Genomic DNA, 19,456 nt, shown 5'->3' on the forward strand with positions numbered 1-19,456 from the left:
AAGAATCAGGTGTGGGGTTGTTTTTGTTTTTTTTTTTTTTTTCTTTGTTTTTCTTTTTTCCTTCTTGGGCTAAACAGTGTAGAGAGAAAGGAAATTATTTTACATTCTCCTTGGATGAAGGAAACGATGAAATAGAGATTAACTGTCCCTCATTTGCGCCAAACTGGAAAACTCTTTCAACTAGCTTTATTTTTCATTATTTGAAAACAATTCCATTACTCATTTTCAAATTATGCTTCTTTTTCAGAGATTAATTTCAATTTTAAAGTAATTTAATTTACCCAAGAAATAAGTTTAATTAAATTCATCAAATCTTAATATAGGAAAAAGCTGCAATACTCCATGTTTGGTTTTTGCTTTTCTTTTCTTCTTTCTTTCTTTCTTTCTTTCTTTCTTTCTTTCTTTCTTTCTTTCTTTCTTTCTTTCTTTCTTTCTTTCTTTCTTTCTTTCTTTCTTTCTTTCTTTCTTTCTTTCTTTCTTTCTTTCTTTCTTTCTTTCTTTCTTTCTTTCTTTCTTTCTTTCTTTCTTTCTTTCTTTCTTTCTTTCTTTCTTTCTTTCTTTCTTTCTTTCTTTCTTTCTTTCTTTCTTTCTTTCTTTCTTTCTTTCTTTCTTTCTTTCTTTCTTTCTTTCTTTCTTTCTTTCTTTCTTTCTTTCTTTCTTTCTTTCTCTCTTTCTCTCTCTCTGTCTTTCTCTCTTTCTCTCTTTCTTTCTTCCTTTCTCTCTTTCTTCCTTTCTTCCTTTCTTCCCTTCTTCCTTTCTTCCATAGATACTTTTCAATTACAGTATGTAAGTATTGCCAAATACAGTTCTAATTACTGGGGACATGATTCTCTGGCTACCGAGGATAAGTTGCGCAAACAGAGTACTGAGACAGCTCTATAGTGCTCAAAAACTAACTGAAGAATTTCACCTTCATACTGAAGCTGACAAAACAAATGTGTTTGTAACACTCTATGATAAATAGAACCTATTAGTGTGAAAACAATAATTCTGCAGAAATTGATGTGAGGATTAGGTCATAGGAGCATCTACATGTCAACTGGGGCCAATACACTGGATTTATTTAGGATTATGTGATAGCTACTAGGTTCATTTTTGTGTATGTGTGAAAGATATCTATCTTTTATGTCTTTTTAAATTTAGTCTCTGTATAAACCTCCAAAATACCCATTTTATTCTGATCTTGCCACAATATTTTTTGCAAATCAACAGGCACCCCCACTCCTTTCTTTTGCAGGGATAATTGAACATACAATACCTTGCTCAGTATGTATCAAAAGCAGAAAGGCTTTGCAGACCTAGTCCTACTGCATAGCTACACAGGTCTATTAATGAAATTGACTCTTGCTACTTGGATCTTTGGAAATGCTCTTCACCTCCAGGAGTTGTGTCTGAGATGACCTCTAAACAAAACTACCTCCCAGCCTATTATTTGTTTCCATTTAACCTCAGAAAAGTAATGCAGCAGTCAACGGAATATGGTAATTCCTGAGACAGAGCAGGAAAGAAGTGTCTGTATGGAAGTATGTTGGACTCTTTATTTGTACATATCCATGACATGTTTCAGGATTTTTCAGCTGTGTTCATGAAGGGTATTTGTAGGGTGTGACATAAGGTGGTGGTATTTGATTTCTTATGAGAAAATTGTAAAAACTCTGTGATTATTTACACAGTTTTATTTTTCTCACACCTGGTCAGGTAGCTTATGTGCTGTTAAAGGAGAACATGATTTAAGGTTCATTTTGAATTTTCTCCTGAAATACCATAATTATTGAAAAAACAGCAGTGTAACCCAGGTGGAAAAAAACCTAGGATGGTAGAATAAAATACATCTGAGGACAGTTTTGTTGTACAACATTTGGCCTTAAATAAATGTATGGGCCTGCTTCTGAAAATATATTACATATGTCAAAGGAACAGTAATTAAAGTGCTCCCTCTAAGCCTTTTTGATAGGCTATTTTCAGAATGAATGGTTGAGGCTCAGAAAGGGCACTTGGCATTTAAGGACTCTACCTTTAGGATATTATTCTCCTTGCTTTCTCATACTCAAATAATTTTACTTTTCCCCCTGCTAACTTAAAGCAATGCTTATATCCACTATTTTTGGTTAAGGAAGATCTGCAAAATAAAAATTACGTGTCACAAAACCGTAATTGCTTTTATCATTAAAAGAAGATTCATTAATCACATCTTATATCAAACATGAAGAGGAGAGACCTGTACTCGAATAATCAGGGTGAAAACTGTAAATTTTGCTTTCTGTCATTGATTAATGAAAACTGACATAAGACACAGTCACTTACAGTAAATCATTCTAAATAATTATTAGCTGCTTAAAATGGTGTTATGATGAATAAACGACAATGAGGTGGTGTCTGACCAAGACCTATGATACATTTCTTCATATGAGATAAACAAAACTAAATGTAATGGAGTTAAGCTCTAGCTCATCTTTAAGAAAACTGGCAAATTCTAGATTTTTTTTTTTTCTAAAACTGATATAGCATAATTTATTTTATTTGATTTATTTTGACCAATATCAGAATTTCACACCACCCACATCTTGGACCCAGATTTCTACTTTTTAGTAGTGTATACACTTGCAATAACACACATGTATATAAGATTCCAAAATTTAAGTTAGTATAAAGAACACTCTTTCCTTTCCTTTAATGATGAAATGTCAAGAAAATAAAATGTAACTGGGTGAAAATGTTAAAAATCTATGTTATCTCTAGGAATTATTTGAGAAGTCACAACTCCAGCTGACAGAAGTCTTTGTTTTCTATATTGTACTATGGGACATATGTAACAGAAATTCTGACAGTCGTTTCCCTATTGTTAAGTTTGGAGAAAGGAAGGCTCCAAGGACACCTTATTGGGGCCTTTCAGTATCTGAAGGGGGCCTACAAGAAAGCTGCTGAGGGAATTCTTTAGGATGTCAGCTAGTGATAGGCCTAGGGGGAGTGGATCCAAAGTAGAGGAAGGGAGAGATTTAGATTAGACATTAGAAAGAAGTTCTTCACCGTGAGGGTGGTGAGGCAATAGAACAGTTTGCCTAGGGAGATGGTGGAAGCCCCATCCCTGGATGTTTTTAAGGCCAGGCTGGATGTGACCATGGGCAACCTGATCCAGTGGAAAGTGTCCCTGCCCATGGTGTGGGGGTTGGAGCTAGATGATCCTTGAAGTGCCTTCCAACCCTGACAATTCTGTGATACTGAATTTTGTCCATACTGTAGCAATAAATATTAGACAGTAATGGAACACTGGAACTGTTGTGTAGATAACATTTTTTTCTGTGGCTGGATTAGAAATTTATTTATTTATTACTTTTGCCTTTGGATTATTCTTTTTTCTTATAACCTTGAGAAGTCTGGAAACTAGGAACTATAAATACTTCTAATATAAAACCCTTAGGGACACATCATAATAAAAATTAAACCCATCTTTATTTGCCAGTCAGATGCAAAGGATGTCTGAAGAAAATGTAGACATAATGACTCTGTAATTGACTCTGACTTTGCCTAACAGAAATAGAATGAAAAGTCTTTCAATAGAGAACATTTACTGAAACTTAGGGAGAGACAAGGGAATTGCAGTATCTGAAATGTTAACAATCTTTTGTTCTCTGTAAGAATATAAATGTTCTTCCAATGGGGAAAAAAACCCAAAAACACAACAACAAGACAATACAAGCCTTTGATTAATTTTTTGACAAATTGATTCACTCACCATGTTTTAAGTACAGTAAAAAAGGTTTATGTGAATCTTTTTCTGAATTACCAAAACAAGTATGGCAATTCTAAGAAATAGGTTATTGTGGTCATGAAAAGGAGTTTACATTTTCTTCTTGCATAGGTACAAAATTTAAAAACCTTACATGGCTACCACCCACCATCCACCTGATTTTCTTTCAAGGGAGCATTCTTGAATTGAGTAACTGTGTTGCAAAACTGGTGTAATGCCATCTGATCCAGGTAGCTCCTGCATTCCTATGAGGGAAATCAGGAAGAAGTTTATGAAGCATAAAAATATTTCTTTCATTTCTCCTTTTCACAATCACTTAGTGCAATGAGAAAATTCACACTAAAGATTAATTGTCCTTACATGTGCTTCTTTATTGTTTTACATGGAAATTATTGGTATATATTAAAGACTTATTTGGTTTGGGTTTTGTTATTTTAGGTTTTTGTTTTGATTTGATTTGGTTTGGTTTGGTTTTTTTGACTCCTCACTATACATGAATGCATGCACATGTGCATCACTTACAAAATTAACCAATTACAGATGTCTATTCTTATCTCTTAATATGAATTAATAGCTAGGTTTTTTTGTTTATTACTGTGCAAAAAAAAATAATAAATATTTACATTAATCAACCTAAAGCTCTCTGTCTGTGAGAAGATATCTTTCTCTCATGGTACTCATTTGCAATCTAGTTAAATATGCTTATTTTTAGGGACATGCTCAAATCGTTCATTCCATTTAACTTAAAAGTAACATACAATTAGATGTCTTAGTGAAATGGTGTCAGATACATGTCTTTAATAACTGTCTGTTAATATATTCCATCTTTGTAAAACCAGAAGTAGGTATGACTTTAAATGTCACAAGTAAATGTTTATTGATGAACATTGATATTGGGAGAGAAAGCTTAGGCAAAGTGTGGGTGTTTACTGAAAGTCAAAAATATCCACCCAGCATATCAGCTGGTAGACAATAATTATCTGTGAAGTACCACAGACTGCTAATGGAAGCACCACTAACTGCTGAGCTTGTTTTGTATTGTATTAACAAAAATGGCACTTTTTTTTTTTGCCATTGTCTTGGGGAAGCAAGTTCTGAATATGACCATATCAGATCAACAACTGCATAGGTAACAAATTAGTCCTACATTGTATATTCTGGGCTTAGAGACACTTTTCACTGCTCCAGAGATTTTTCAGAAAAGGTGTGATTTTTATCATCACTTTTTAGTATTGATATCAATTGGAATATGAATGTGATCAAGTTATTTAAAACTTGTTTGAGCACTAATTTTATTTTCCTAATTTCCAAATGAAATATATTGCTTATCATGAAAAATACTGCCCTTGGTTCCTTTATAATCATGCAGCATACATATTTTTACTTTAAAATTGTGCTGTTTTGTTCAACTGATAGGGACTACAATAATTGGATGTTGAATGTACCTAATAATTTGAGGTAAAACTTTGATTAGAAAAAAATTTCTATGGAATTCCATACAAGAGGGATATTGATTCCTATGTACAAATCATGTCCTGTACAGCTGCATGGTACATAGTTTCTAATTCCTTGGATTTTTTAATGATTCTTACTGTATCAAATGATACAGACACCTAAAAAAGTCATACTTTTGTTAAAGGAATAAAATTTATAAATTTATGTGTAAGCCCATACACACATTGTGAAAATGACACGTACTAGATATAATGCTTCTGATAGTTTAGAAATATAGTTCCTAGTATTGAAATATTAGCTTTTAGAGGTAATTTCCTTTTGTAATGAGACCAACTTCAGCTATGAAAGATTTCTGTAAGGCTTTATGATGGAACTTTACTATTGAAGATTAATTATTAAACTTAAAGGGGAGAGATGTTTTGCTGAAAATATCCTTCTATTCTGTTCTGTTCTATGAACTTCTAAGAAATTCTATTCTAAGAAATTCACAAATGAGATTTTCAATATTTAATTTCCTGGATAAGAGTAGGCATGGATTCTACTGTTTATGAGTTGAGTCTATTAGATGGTTACAATGCCTGTATACAACACCAGAAGGTGGAAAGTGGATGGATGCTTTCAGTTCTTTTAAAACAGCTGATGTATCTCACACCTTCTAAAACAATGGAAAGTTTGCTGCCTAAAAATTAGGAATTAAGTGGCAATAAAATGTATACATTTCTGTGTAAGCCCACACACACAAAAGGGAAGCAATTACTGTAAAGCAAGAATCTCAAATGCCTGCCCATTCTGCAAGGCTTGTAAGAAAGTTGTTTTGCTAGTGAACTATAGCATATTCAGTATTCCTTGAGTGTAAGGCTCTGATTTTGGTGCAGTACTTGTAATAAACTTCACAACTGAGTGGAAAATCCCATATGGAAAGAAGACTTCTCAACTCTACTTGATGTAGAATGTTTTATGTTGTTGGAGGGTAATATTGCATCTCTTTCCCACAGTCCACCTCACCAATAGAACTACTTTACCCAGACTCATCTTCAACTGACTAAATGATGGAGTACCTAACAAAGGAGACAGAAATATTTTTATATTTATATGGTAAAAAAATAGATGTGTGAGCTTAGCAGAGCTTGCTACCATCATAAGATACGCATAAAAAGTATGAATCATTGAAAATCCATGCCTGTGAGTTAAATAAAACTAAAGGAAAGTGACTGATCTTGTAAGTTTACCCTTTGTTTTGACATTCCACACACTCTGAACTGTTGGAAGCTGCATGTTGGCTTAAGGACAGAATTTATCAGTTGAGATACAAAGCGGGTGGTCATTTTATAAAAATTCTGTTAGATCGTCAGTTTGAAGTGCCAAAACATGTCTCAGGGTTTCTGCACTACAATTCCCATCAAAACCAATGGGAATTTCATGGACATACCCTCCCACGGTACTTCAAGACTGCTTCCAACTTTCCCAAAATAGGAAAGGGTGCCTTGATTCAAATAATGTTAATTAATAAAAAGTCACATTATTAACTTACAATAAAATTGCTGTTAAGACTTTTGACTTTGAAGATTAATTTGAAAGTGTTTGAGGCCCAGAAAATTAAAGAGAAAGGGGAGAGTAGTGTGAATTAGAAAAAGATGATAGAAGAACAGTAAATAATGAAGGAGAATGTAACAAGATAAAAAATATAAAGAACATTTAAAAGACTAATAAATGACAAAGACAGTTCAATGCAGATAAGTGTAGAACAGTGGTGACTTTGATGAGTCTTTATAACACAACTGTGCATGAATTATAAAATAGGAAGAACAAAAAGTGTTCAGGAGTCAAAAGAAAATTGTCATTGATGTAAGAAAAGAAAGCTCACAGACAAGTCTTACTACATGGATGAAGGATGACTTTGAGACAGTCATTATGACAGAATTCTGTTTTTCATAAAGCAAAAGTATGAAAGAGTAGGAGCTAAAAAAAAAAAAAAAAAGAAAAAAAGATTAATTCTCATGGACTCTAAAGTATCAAAAACCCACAGCACACTTTCTGCAGAGGAAAAATGATTATGTAGATTAATTGATCTCACTGCATTTCTAGTGCTGATTTGACCATGCCCACAAAAGTAGTATTTACAGGAAGGATTACTTTCTGTTTGGCCACTGTGCAGTGATTATTTCTCAAGTTTTTACCTTTCATGATCAGTAAGAATGCAATGACAATGACGATAACATCCACTCAGAAAAGATCTGAATGAAGGAAGAAAACACAGATGAATATATTAAAAGGTATGTTGGAGAGGAAGAAAACAGAAGCAAGCAGGATGAAGGCACAGATAGAAGAGATGAAGCAGCTTCATTATTTATTTTTAGATGAAGCATCTTTCATTATTTATTAGTATAAATGCAGGGGAGAAAAAAGGAAGAAAAATCCCCAAATACATAGCTTAGGCTCCAATTTTACTGGTTGGTTATAAAAATATCCAGCTTTAAAGAAAGAGATATTTTGAGCCCACTGCAATATGCATACTTTCTAGAACACATGCATAATGTGGTTGAAATCAAGGTCTGCTTAATTTATTGTCTCCTAACTGACCACTGGGGCCAGCTGCCGTTCCTTACCATGCTCTGATTCCTTGTCCTCTCATTTTCCTTGTCTGTTGCTCCCTCGTGTAAGGGTATTTAGCACAATAAAAAGCAGGGAAAGCCAAATTGCGTATCTAACCTGTACGATTCCTGATACCCAAAGTAATACTATCTTTCCCTCATCTGCAAAACTCCAGCTCTTTGTAGTGCTATACAAAAATTTTAGTCAGCAATTTCCCTCCACTTTAGTCTTTCTCATCACTGTGGAGGTGTATGACTGAAAATCTAGAGATCATGAAGATCACTGAACCCAAACTCAAACTTTTTTTTTTTTTTTTTCTTGGTAGCAGTTAGGCTAATGTATAAGATGACTCTTTTTCTATCTGGGGGATTTTGGTGTTAGATGAGTTAGACAGGTTTGAAATGCAATTTCCAGATTGGATCCTTCAGAACTTTAAGGTGCAGAAACCCCATGTTGACCCTAGCAAAGCTGAAAACCACTCAACCTTAAAAATTGATGCACTTACACCACAGCACTTGGAAAATCTAAACATAAGATGCTCATGTTTCTATAAGTGCAGTTTCATTGGGACATTTTAAAAGATATATCTAGAAGTATAATTTTGGATATAGGCATCTCAGTTCTAAAAGCATCCAGTGCTAGGCTTCTGAATAATTGTAAAAAAGTCGCAACTAAAGAGGAATTTTTTTTATCTGATAAAGCTACTATATCAGGTTCCTTACAGAATCACAGATATTAGAAATTAGTTTGCATTACAGTTCTTAATTTCAAACTTTTTTTTACATGTAATTTTGAGAGAAGTGAAAATGGGAATTCTAACATTGCATGACTGAAGAGACACAAATGGGAACACAGGAGGTTCCATGTAAACCTAAAGAAAATAATTCTTCACTTTCAGAGTGGCAGAGAACTGGAAAGAGAAGAGACAACTGGAAAATTTCAGGATCTGTTGCATCAAATCCTGAGACTGAATCCTGAGAGAAACTTAACACATCATCCTAGCTGCCTTATATTTAAGGAGCTTTTGCTGGGGTATTATGATAAAATTGTGAATCCCTTCAAGGATGCCCACTCGCACTGGAACAGGCTAACCAGAGAAATTGTGAAGTCAATCTCTTGAGGCATTCAAAAATTGTCTGGATGCATTCCTGTGTGATTTATTCTAAGTGATCCTGCTCTAGCAGGGCAGTTGAAATAAATTTTCTGATCTTCAGACATCCCTTTAAACCCATAACATTCTGTCATTATGCAAAACCCTGAGTTTCTTCTGCCACTTTACTAGACTTATATAAACCAGACTCTAATATTGTTCCATATTGGTAGAGATTCTTTTTCTGTGGGGTCTGGTTCAGTGGTGTAAAAATAAGAAAAAATAAAATTGGGTGTCCTCAGTGTATACCATCCTGGATTCTAAAATATTTACTAGGGGTTCTGTGTGTTTAACTTGCCCTGGAGTATAGCTGGTATGGTATAGTTCCAATTTTTTAATGATACTGCTACTTCTGCCAGTAATTTTTATACCAGCTGCAATAGACTAATTATGTGGTTTCCTCAAAAGTCTATTTTTGAAATAATTATGGCCTTTGAGCATATAATAGACAGTAAGCTTTGAGTAGGCAAGAGTACAGAATTTTCCACTTGAGCAGACAGGATAAAAAAGTTGGCATATCCTTGTTACATCCTCATTTTGAGTGGATAAACCTGTACACCACCTCAGGATGTCTATCTAATAAAACATAATTCCTTTCTGTATATATATATTTCTTTTAAATTTCTTATTAACTATTTTGCAAAGCTTCTTTGAGGTATAGGAAATGAATAATAAGATCCTATGCTCTGCATAGTGTAGGATCATTACCGGTGCATTATGACTAGAATTTTCTCTTCGCTAATCTCCCTTATTGACCTGAAACTGCTGAAGAGCTGAGGTTTGTTCCCATGCGTACTACAAGGTCACCTTAACCACTATCTGAAGTTTGAAGAAAATTTGTGGATGGTCTGCATAGGTAGTAGTGTATGTTATTTTATAGAAACCAAGGGAAATATGGAAAATTATCAGGTCTGTAAAGATTTATTTGAGGGCATGTGTAGGGGTGCATTTCAGAGCTTTGAGCTGATATAAGACACATGATTCTTCAAAAGTTAATAAGAAAGTCACAGGTAGAATGGCATGAGATAATCTGAAAATTTACCCCTTACTGCCTCTTCAGGTTTCGTGTGTCATATGTTATGGTAATAAATGGTTCTCAGCATGAGGTTGATTGAAAGGGGTATTGCTGCATGAAACAAAGAACTTGTCTTTTCTTCATGATCTCTGAATAATGCTATTAGCATATGCATGGTCAGCTCTGAGCATCAGCAGCCTTTGTGACTAGGAAGCCTGGAATTAAATATACTTTCAAGTTATGTCTCTGAAAAGGAACTGAACAAATATATGGTCTTCTTTCTGCATTGCTGTTGACTACTTTTACTGTGGTTCTTTCATGTTAAGCTTCAAGGTCTGTAATTTAAAATTATTATTAAAAGCCCTCAGTCTTGAAGAAGTCTAGATAATATATCAAATTCAATTGAACAGCAAATAGAAGATTCTAGTCAGAATAATTTTTTGCATATGACTGTATATTATGTACATTACTGGTTTTGAGCAGTTATTTTAAACACTTATCTTGAACATCAAAGTAGGGAGAATTCAAGATTCATCCACATGTGCAAGACAAAAAAGGCACAATTGAAGAGGTTCATGATTTATCTTGCTATTTCAAAAAGCTAAAAATTAGCCAAGATTATTAAAATTGCCATTCTCCAAATAATAATTTGTCATGAATATTGTTTGTGGTTTGTTTTGTTTTGGTTTGTTTTGGTTTGGGGTTTTATTTGGCTACCAAATTAGTTTTAAATACAGAACGGGGCAGTTTGATAATTTTTTTATTGTACAATGTAGGGAGGATCTACTAAACTTAACACAGAAAAGAAGGAATAACAGAATGTCATTTCAGGAGAGAAATTGTGGGTTTAAAAATAGAAAGGGCTACTTAAAAGTCTCTAGGTCTAGCTACAGAGATTGTCAAGACATTATTCTAGAAAATCTGATTATGGAGATACTACATCCACTCTAGTTCTCTGAGGTTTTCTTAACTGAGTGTAGTGGTATTAATGTAATTGAAATATGTAAATAATACAAGACCTGATTGTGGGGAATGTTCTCAGAATTCTATTTAGAATACCAATTTAAATAATGGGGGGTTCATTTTCCTGAATTGTACAGCTGCCTAAATCCACAGCTGGCCCAGAATTTAGTGGCAAATTCAAAGTGTGTTTTGGTTTGTGACATAAAAATTGGGCTTGTGCTACTAAATAATTTTCATCTCCATATAGCTTTTCCTTTAAAATAATCTTTAAAAAAAACATTATAGTGTATGAAGAAGCAAGTAAAGAAGTTTTTTACGTAGTGTGACCGGTTGACGCTGTCCCCTTAAGAAAGGGAATATGGTGGACGGAAGTTGGTAAATGAAAAGAACGATCTAAACTAATTTCATTGGTAAAGTGGGAGGAAGCACCTTCTGAACTGGGAGTGCAGGAGGGTATCCTGGGCACTCCGGCACTTTTATCTTTAGTATTTCTTCTGCTTCTCCTTCGGACAGCAGCTTGCAGCTCCTGGGCTTTCGGCCAAGGCTTTGGCCTTGAAACTGATAAGCTACCAGGCCTGTACTAACTGCTTTCCAATTAACACACAACTGCTTATAATTTTTTCTTCTTTTCTCTCTCTTTTCTAACCTGCTCTGGGGAAAAGGGGAGAGAGGGGGAAGCGGAGGTGGGGAGCCCCCCTTAGCAGAGGGGAAACTCTCATTTCTGTGCTACTTTATTGTATATCTTTGTATGTATTGTAAATATTGTAAATTTGTATATATTTCCCTGCATATCCTATATTGCTTTGTAAATATACAGCTCCACTGCTTTGCTAATTCAGCTGTGAGTTTTTTTTCCCCTTTCCCTTCAATTTTCTTTCCCTTTACTTTACAGGGGGGAGGGAGGAGGCTCCTTGGCCTTACCCTTCCAACCCTACCACACGTAGCAATATAAATTGACTATTGCAATGAAAGCCACTGAGAAATAAAGTTCTGTTATGTATTAACTAAGTGCATAAACCAGATCTTAAACCTGTTCTTGGTTTAATATTCGCACTCAAGGGATGATGATCTTTCACTTTTACCCACAATTTTAGCCATCTGAAAACACTTCCATATTGGACAGGAGCAAGAAGGCTGGAGAGATGTGCTCTAGGGTTTACTATCTGTGACTTCCAATTTGCATGAAAAGGAAGGAAGCTGAGCTCACCTCTCCTCATTGCTTTCACTGCTTTCACATCTACTCAGCTACAGAAATGTATTTTAGTAAATTAATCAATCAAAAATCTTGCAAGAATTGACTTTTGTCAAATGTTGCATGTATTCCAAAGAAAATGAGAAAATCTGGTTTTAATGTTTCTCTATACCAAATTAAAGTTGCTGAAATATACTTTCACTTTTGATGAAGCCTCATAGCTCAGCATAGCTGAATATGACAGCAATTCAGCAGTGCCTCATTTACCCTTATACTGAAATTACTTGTCTTCAGGTAGACGTTTCACACATTGCAGACTTGACAATATACTTTTAAAAGCACTATTATTGACTTCAGACTAGCCCTAATTTGATGTCTTATTATTTTAATGACTATGATTTCAGATATACTTTTTTGCTGATGAAAATTTCATGATGTTTTTTAGGTAATAGATTTTAGTGAACTTTCTTGAGCACTAAATGAGAATGTCAAATTGCAGGACATCAGAAGATCCATACAAAATTTGCAGTTTAGACTTTAAAACCTAGATTCAAAAAACAGTGCTTAATTAATAAGTTCAGTCTTGTTAACACTGAAGGTGATAATCAAAAGTTCCCTATTAAAATGTATTTGTGTACATAAAAGATAGCTGGAACATTGCTGTCTATAAAACACACTATACAATTTCAAAATTAATATCCTCCTGTATATCTCGAAAGCTTGTAGGGACCTAATTGTTGAATTTTTCTCTCATTCTGTCTCTTTATTAATTTTTTTAAATTTATTCTTTTATTTCTGCTGTTTCAACTAGAAGCTTTTATTCAAAATTTTAATACATAAGTGCATTCATTTTGTAACATAAATTCATGGTAATGAGTGTTCCTTGCTCTTGACTTTGTACTAAAAATATCCTAAATTACAAATTTCCATTTTTGGGTTTTCCATTCTTCAAGATTTTTTGTTTGAAACTTCTTGGTCTTCGTTCTGTTTTTACACTGCTTATAGTGGTGTGCTGTATCAATGTCATAAGTGGCAAGAAATTATAGAATCATAGAATCTTAGTTTGGCTTATGTTAGAAAGGACCTTAGAAATCATCTACTCCAAACTCCCTACCATGGACGTGGATGCCTCTCAGCTAGACTCAAGCTCAAGTCCAAATTTTTATAATTTTTTTTTCACCCTGTCACTCATTTATTTGTCTTGGGAAGAACAGATAAAATTTTAATTGAAAACATCAAGTATAAATTGCATTTATTCTTCCCATTTTCATGTTGGCTTCAATTGAATACAGACATGTGAAAAGACACAGTTTGGTTCCCTGTGAACAGAATTAGTAATTACATGGCCAAATCTTTCTTCTCTGTTGGACTCTATTTTTGTCCTTTATTTAACATGAAAACCTGAGGAAAACCTGAACAAGGTAGAATGTTTGCATTTTACTTGCTTTAATTTTACCATTTCCTGGCAGTCTTCTCTTATGTGAAGTCAACACAAAACAGATTTTAAGCCAGGTATGTTTAATAGATTGAGCAACTTCTCTGTCTTTGCACAGCTCACAAAACTGTTTTTCTCCTCCTCCATTTTCAATCACTAATCAGTTTCCTGGCCTGTTCTTTCTCTGCCTTATTGGATTATGAAAAGACTTATGCCAAATTACTTAGTGGTGAAATGTGATTTTAACAGGACCCTTTGGTTTTCAGGGCTTTAGTGTATGCAGAAGAGCTACTAATGCATCTTTAATAAACTTGTCTTTTTTGAGTTATGTCACGTGAATATTCCCTTGGTTCTTCATGGTTTTAGGGAAAATAAAAGAGCTACTATCACATCTTTAATACACCTGTTTTGAAACCTACTGAATTATCTCATTTTCCAGTCCATAATGGTGCTTACACGTGGAAGAAAATGCCTAAAATGATGGGTTATCCTGAAGAATGGATTTCATGCATAATCTAGTCAGCATGTACTCCCTTGAGTTTAGAGTCTGACAGTTTTCCTGGCTCTATGCTTGATAGACTGATTTGCTTTGCTTTGCTCGAGGAGCTGGTGACAGTACTTCACAAAGACAAAATAATCCTTAGTTTTTACACTTTGCTGTATCTGATTTAAGATTGATTTATTCCCAATGAAACTTATTGAAGTAGAGAATTTCTTCTTTGTCTTTGAATTTTAGCAACTCCACTATTTCTTGCATTCACAGTATATTTAATGATTCTTTCAAATTTAGTAAAAATCTCTCTACTATCCAAACATAGCAGTTATTTTATTTTTCAGCCATTTGTCTTTGTCCATTAGATTTGTATTTTAAGGTTAGATGAATTGAGCAGAAATAATTATATTTTTAATTTTTTTTTTCCTTAGCTCTTAAAAAATCTTTCTATTTCATATGGTCAACATCCAGCCACTCTGTTAAATGCAAGTTAATTTCATTTTCAGATTGCATTTTTATGTTTAAAACTCAATTTTATTACATCAGGATACACTAATTCCTTACTTAAGTACTGCATTTAAAATTAACAGGTTTTATACTTTACAGTATAAATTATCTGAATTATGAGTTTCTGAGAATATTTTTGTTTATAAGCATTGTTTCAACATAGTAAGAACTAATAAATCAGAGAATTGCAGAATGGTGCGGGTTGGAAGAACCCTCTAGGCATCATTTAGTCCAACCCTCCTTGCAAAACCAGTTTTGCCTGGATCAGGTTGCACAGTTGCATTGACGTGGGTTTTGAAAGCCTCCAGAGGAGACTCTGCTGTCTCTCTAGTCAGTCTGTTGCAGGGCTCCAATCGTGCTCAAATTAAAGAAGTTTTTCTCTATGTTTAGGCAGAACTTCCTGCATTCTAGTTTGCCCTATTGAGGTCATACCTCACTAGGGCAGCCTAGAGGGAGAGGAGAACCTCCCTTAAGATACCATTGGCTTTCTTGACCACAAGAGCACATTGTTGGCTCATGGTTAACTTGCTGTTCACCAGGACTCCTAAGTTCTTCTCTGAAGATCTGTTTTCCATCAAGTTAACCCCTAACCTGTACTGGTGCTATTCCTCTCCAGGTGCAGGACTCTACACTTGCTCTTTTTTAACTTCATTAGGTTCCCCTCCACCCAGCTTGTCCAGATATCACATAACTGCAGCACAGTCTTCTGGTGTGTCAGCCAGTCCTTCCAGCTTTGTATTGTCAGTAAACTTACTGAGAATATACTCCATCCCTTCTGCTAGGTCATTGATGAAGATGTTGGATAAGTCTGGACCCAGTACTGACCCCTGGGGAACACCACTAGCTACAGGCCTCCAACAAGACTCTGCAATAATAATTGCAATGCTCTGTCCTCCAGACAGTTCCCAATCAATCTCACTGTCCACTCATCTAATTCACTCTTCCTAAGGTTACCTATGAAAATGTTATGAGAGACTGTCAAAAGCTTTGCTGAAGTCTGGGTAGACAACATCCACTGCTCTCCTCTAAGCTACCCAGATGGTCAGACCATCATACAAAGCTATTAAATTGCTATTAAATGCTCCACAAAGAGATCCAGACAGGCTGGATTGATGGGCTGAGGTCACTTGTATGAGGTTTAACAAAGCCAAGTGCTGGGGCCTGCATTTGGGTCACACCAAACCCACAAAATGCTAGAGACTTGTGGCAGAGTGGCTGGAAAGCTACCTGCCAGAAACGGACCTGGGGATGTTGGTTAACAGCCATATGAACATGAGCAGCTAGCAGTCTGCTCAGGTGGCCAAGAATCAGCATCCTGTCCTGTATCAGGAATAGTCCTGTCCTGTATCAGGAATAGTCTGGCCAGCAGGACAGGGAGGAGATCATGCCCCTGTACTCAGCATTGGTGAGGCTGCACCTTGAATAGTGTTCAGTTTTGGGCCCTTCACTACAAGAAAGACGTTGAGTTGCTGGAGTATGTTCAGAGAAGGGCCATGAAGCTGGTGAAGGGTCATGTGTCATAAAGAGTGGCTAAGGGAACTCTAATTGTTTACTCTGGAGGAGACTGAGAGGAGACTTCAGCTCTCAGCAACTTCCTGAAAGAAGGTTGTAGTGAGGTGGGTGTTGGTCTCTTCTCCCTGATATCAGGTGATAGAAAGAGGTAACGTCCTGAAATTGTGCCAGGGGAGGTTTAGGTTGGATATGAGAAAAATTTCTTTACTGAGAGGGCGGTCAGGCATTGGAATAGGCAGCTCAGGGAGGTGGTGGAGTCACCATCCCTGGAGGTGTTAGAAAAATGTGTAGACATGGGGCTCTGGGACATGGTTTAGTGGTTGTTGTGGTGCTAGGTTGATGGTTGTACTCACTGATCCTAGAGATCTTTTCCAATCAATACAGTTCTGTGATTCTGTGATGTTTCTGATTTAAATTCCCAAACATGGCAAAATTCAAAAGACACACCCCAGTCATGTCAGTGAGGGTCCATTTCTGTGGCAGCCAAATGTTAATGGCTAGCATGTTTATAACAGTGTGGTCAAGTAACACATGCAGCAGTATGAGTATGACAGCTCAGACTTCAGTGAAAGAGACATCCTTACTATCTCCATAATTTCCTGACATTTTTGTAAGCCTATGAAGATACAGTATTAAAACTAGTTAGTTTATTGTCAGTTCACGTTTTTCTAAATGAATTACAATCGCATGTGGACTATGAATCAGTACTATTAGATCTGCTGCAGAAGCATCCTGTGCACTAGAAAGTATGATTAACAGATGTTTATAGAGAGAGAGAATTATAAAACTTTTACTTTAGCCTTTGAGATGAATGATTTTCCTAAAGACCAGTAATAAGAGAAAATGCTTTGATTCCTTAGTCCAGAGCAGATGGATGGGAAAGATGATAAGAAAATTTAAATGACAGGAAACAAAACACGACCAAAAAAAAAAATGTAAAGCAAAAAAGGAGAAAATTTGATCAAAAGAGATGAAGACTGAACAGCTAGAAGCTTAAGAAATCTGCAGCATTCTGCAAAATGGAAAGGTCCTGGTCAGAAATTATCATATTTACTTGATTTTGTTGTTGAAGAAGCAACCAGGTAACTAGGTCAAAAAAGGTTGCAGGCTGCCTCAAAAGCCCATGGAACTCAAGCAGACATTTTCTTTGTTCTGCATTATGGACTTGTCCTAATATGCACATTTAAGAGTCCATTTCATCCAATTAAAATTGGCACCAACAAAAATTCCAGACAGGAGGGTGTATCCTCCCCATTGACAGTCAGTTGTTCTTGCCCCTCTTTAATCCTCTTCCATGCCTTTTATAATTTTTCTGGGAGAGTGCTGATGGATTAGTCTTGAGCTAGATCAAGACACATAAAAAACAGACATTTCTATTTCCATCACCTCCTTCTACTGAACAATAGTGCATCCACAAATTAAAAAGTACAGTTTCCAATTAACCTTCAAACATGTAGTCTTAGATAAAATCTATCTCATTAATTCAAACTAAATATCCATAGAAGTAATTTTTGAACGGAATTCAATATTAAAAGGATAAAAAATAAATAAACAAGCCAGACAGGTTGTAAATAAAGTCTAAGGTTGACAGAAAATGCATCTTGTGAGAGGAAAGGGGGTGGCATGCAGATGCAGTTTTCTCAGCTACTTTTGTGCCCATCCAAAGACTGCCTAGCAAGCAGGCTGCTTGCTTCTTACATATGGTGTCCACTCCTTTTCCAGGTAGTGTCACCACATCTTTTTCCATCCTCCTTTTCTGTCCATTCTTGGCCTCACTTTTGTGCTCTCTGGCCCTCTTGCCTCAGACTCAAACTTTTCCTGCAGGACACACAGGACTGAGGAAGACTGTCTGCTTAACTGCCTCTAGTGTCTAAATGTAAGAATCAAGAACATTTTTTGACAGGATGAATAATTAGTGTGAGGTTGCATTAATTACGGTAGAGAGCTCAGCCCATCCCAGGCACTTGAATTCCTAAAGTCTTGTGACCAGGGTAAGGGAAGCAGAGAAAACAGCTAGTAGTGTCCCAGTACCTATTTATAGTTCTGTCTGCATTTAAAACCGCTTCAATTTATTAGAGACATCAGTTCATGAGAGCAATCTACATGTCATACAAGTAGTAGTCATTTTTACATTTTGGTCAGACTTTTGAAACAGTTAGTAAGCAAATATGTAAACAGCCCAGCTGAATGTCACTCTGAGTAATCATAAATAGACAAAATTCTGCCTTAGCATATGTATTTTAGGTGAAATAATGAAGAAGAAGTAAAATTGCCAGGGAGTTTTCTGTCCTATTATTGAACTAGTACTTTTAATTGCATTTCTGTAGCACTAATTTCTTTCCTGTTTTATTAATTGTTTGGTAAAGGGAATTTGCTGCCACAAAACAATGTAGAACCACCTACACTATCGGTGATTTTTTTAAAGTAGCGCTTGGGAATATATCACTGGCTTCATATAAAACATGGCTGATTTAGAGAGACCTTTTCCTCTGTTTTCCTTAAAGTTTTAGGCTATCTCTTCAATGTATTTATTACTTAATGATTGGCATAAAGGCACTTATTTGCACAGCTGGGATAATGTCTGTTCACAGGGACTCAGAGTGATATATTCTGCAATTGCAACTAATCTATTTTATCTAAGTGTTTGTTCTCAGAGGCCAATGTCTGCCTGGAAAGTTCTTGTGTGTTAGAACGAACGTTATTTCTTTCAGTGGTTTCTATTTATCACTGTGCTGTGGGACACTACAGGCAATTTAGAAAAGAATAATGCCCTCCAGGTTACAGACCAACAGCAGGAGCTGCTCCCATAAAGACAAATGCACTAAAGATTTATCTGTTTACCTATGTAATTTTTCCCTCTTTAAGATACCGAGGGATTTTTGAGCATCATTTGTTACTGATTTGTAAGAGGTTGTTGTCTAAAGTAAAGAAACATAGCACCTTAGCATTCTCTTACCTAAAATCCCTCATCTTTTAGACAGTTTGAAGAGAACAGAAATTATAATGAAATATATTTGAAGACTTCTTAATGAAGCTACTAAAACATATAATTACCTTACTGATCCTGAGTACATTAATGATTTGATTCTCAGTAGAATTGGTGGGGCAGGGAGAGGAAAGCAGCTGTCATGTTTCCAGGAGCTATTCTCAAGTACTAAAGATAGGCTGTGTATTTAAAACTTCTACTTACAGAAAGCAATGATAAAAGTCTAAGAATTAGTGCTATGTTGAATTAATAAATTCATTATAGATTTTTGGTTTTTTAAGAAACTAATATTTTATGTAGGTAATTTTATACAGAGAGACATATATGTGTAGGGGGCTATATGTGTCAAATTATGAGCAAAATGTAAATAGATTTTACAAGGATAATAAAAGGCATCATAGACATTTA

The sequence above is a fragment of the Melanerpes formicivorus genome, unplaced genomic scaffold (genome assembly GCF_026170545.1).
Source record: "Melanerpes formicivorus ecotype bairdi unplaced genomic scaffold, bMelFor1.0.p_v2 SCAF_4, whole genome shotgun sequence".
In the NCBI taxonomy this organism is placed as follows: Eukaryota; Metazoa; Chordata; class Aves; order Piciformes; family Picidae; genus Melanerpes; species Melanerpes formicivorus.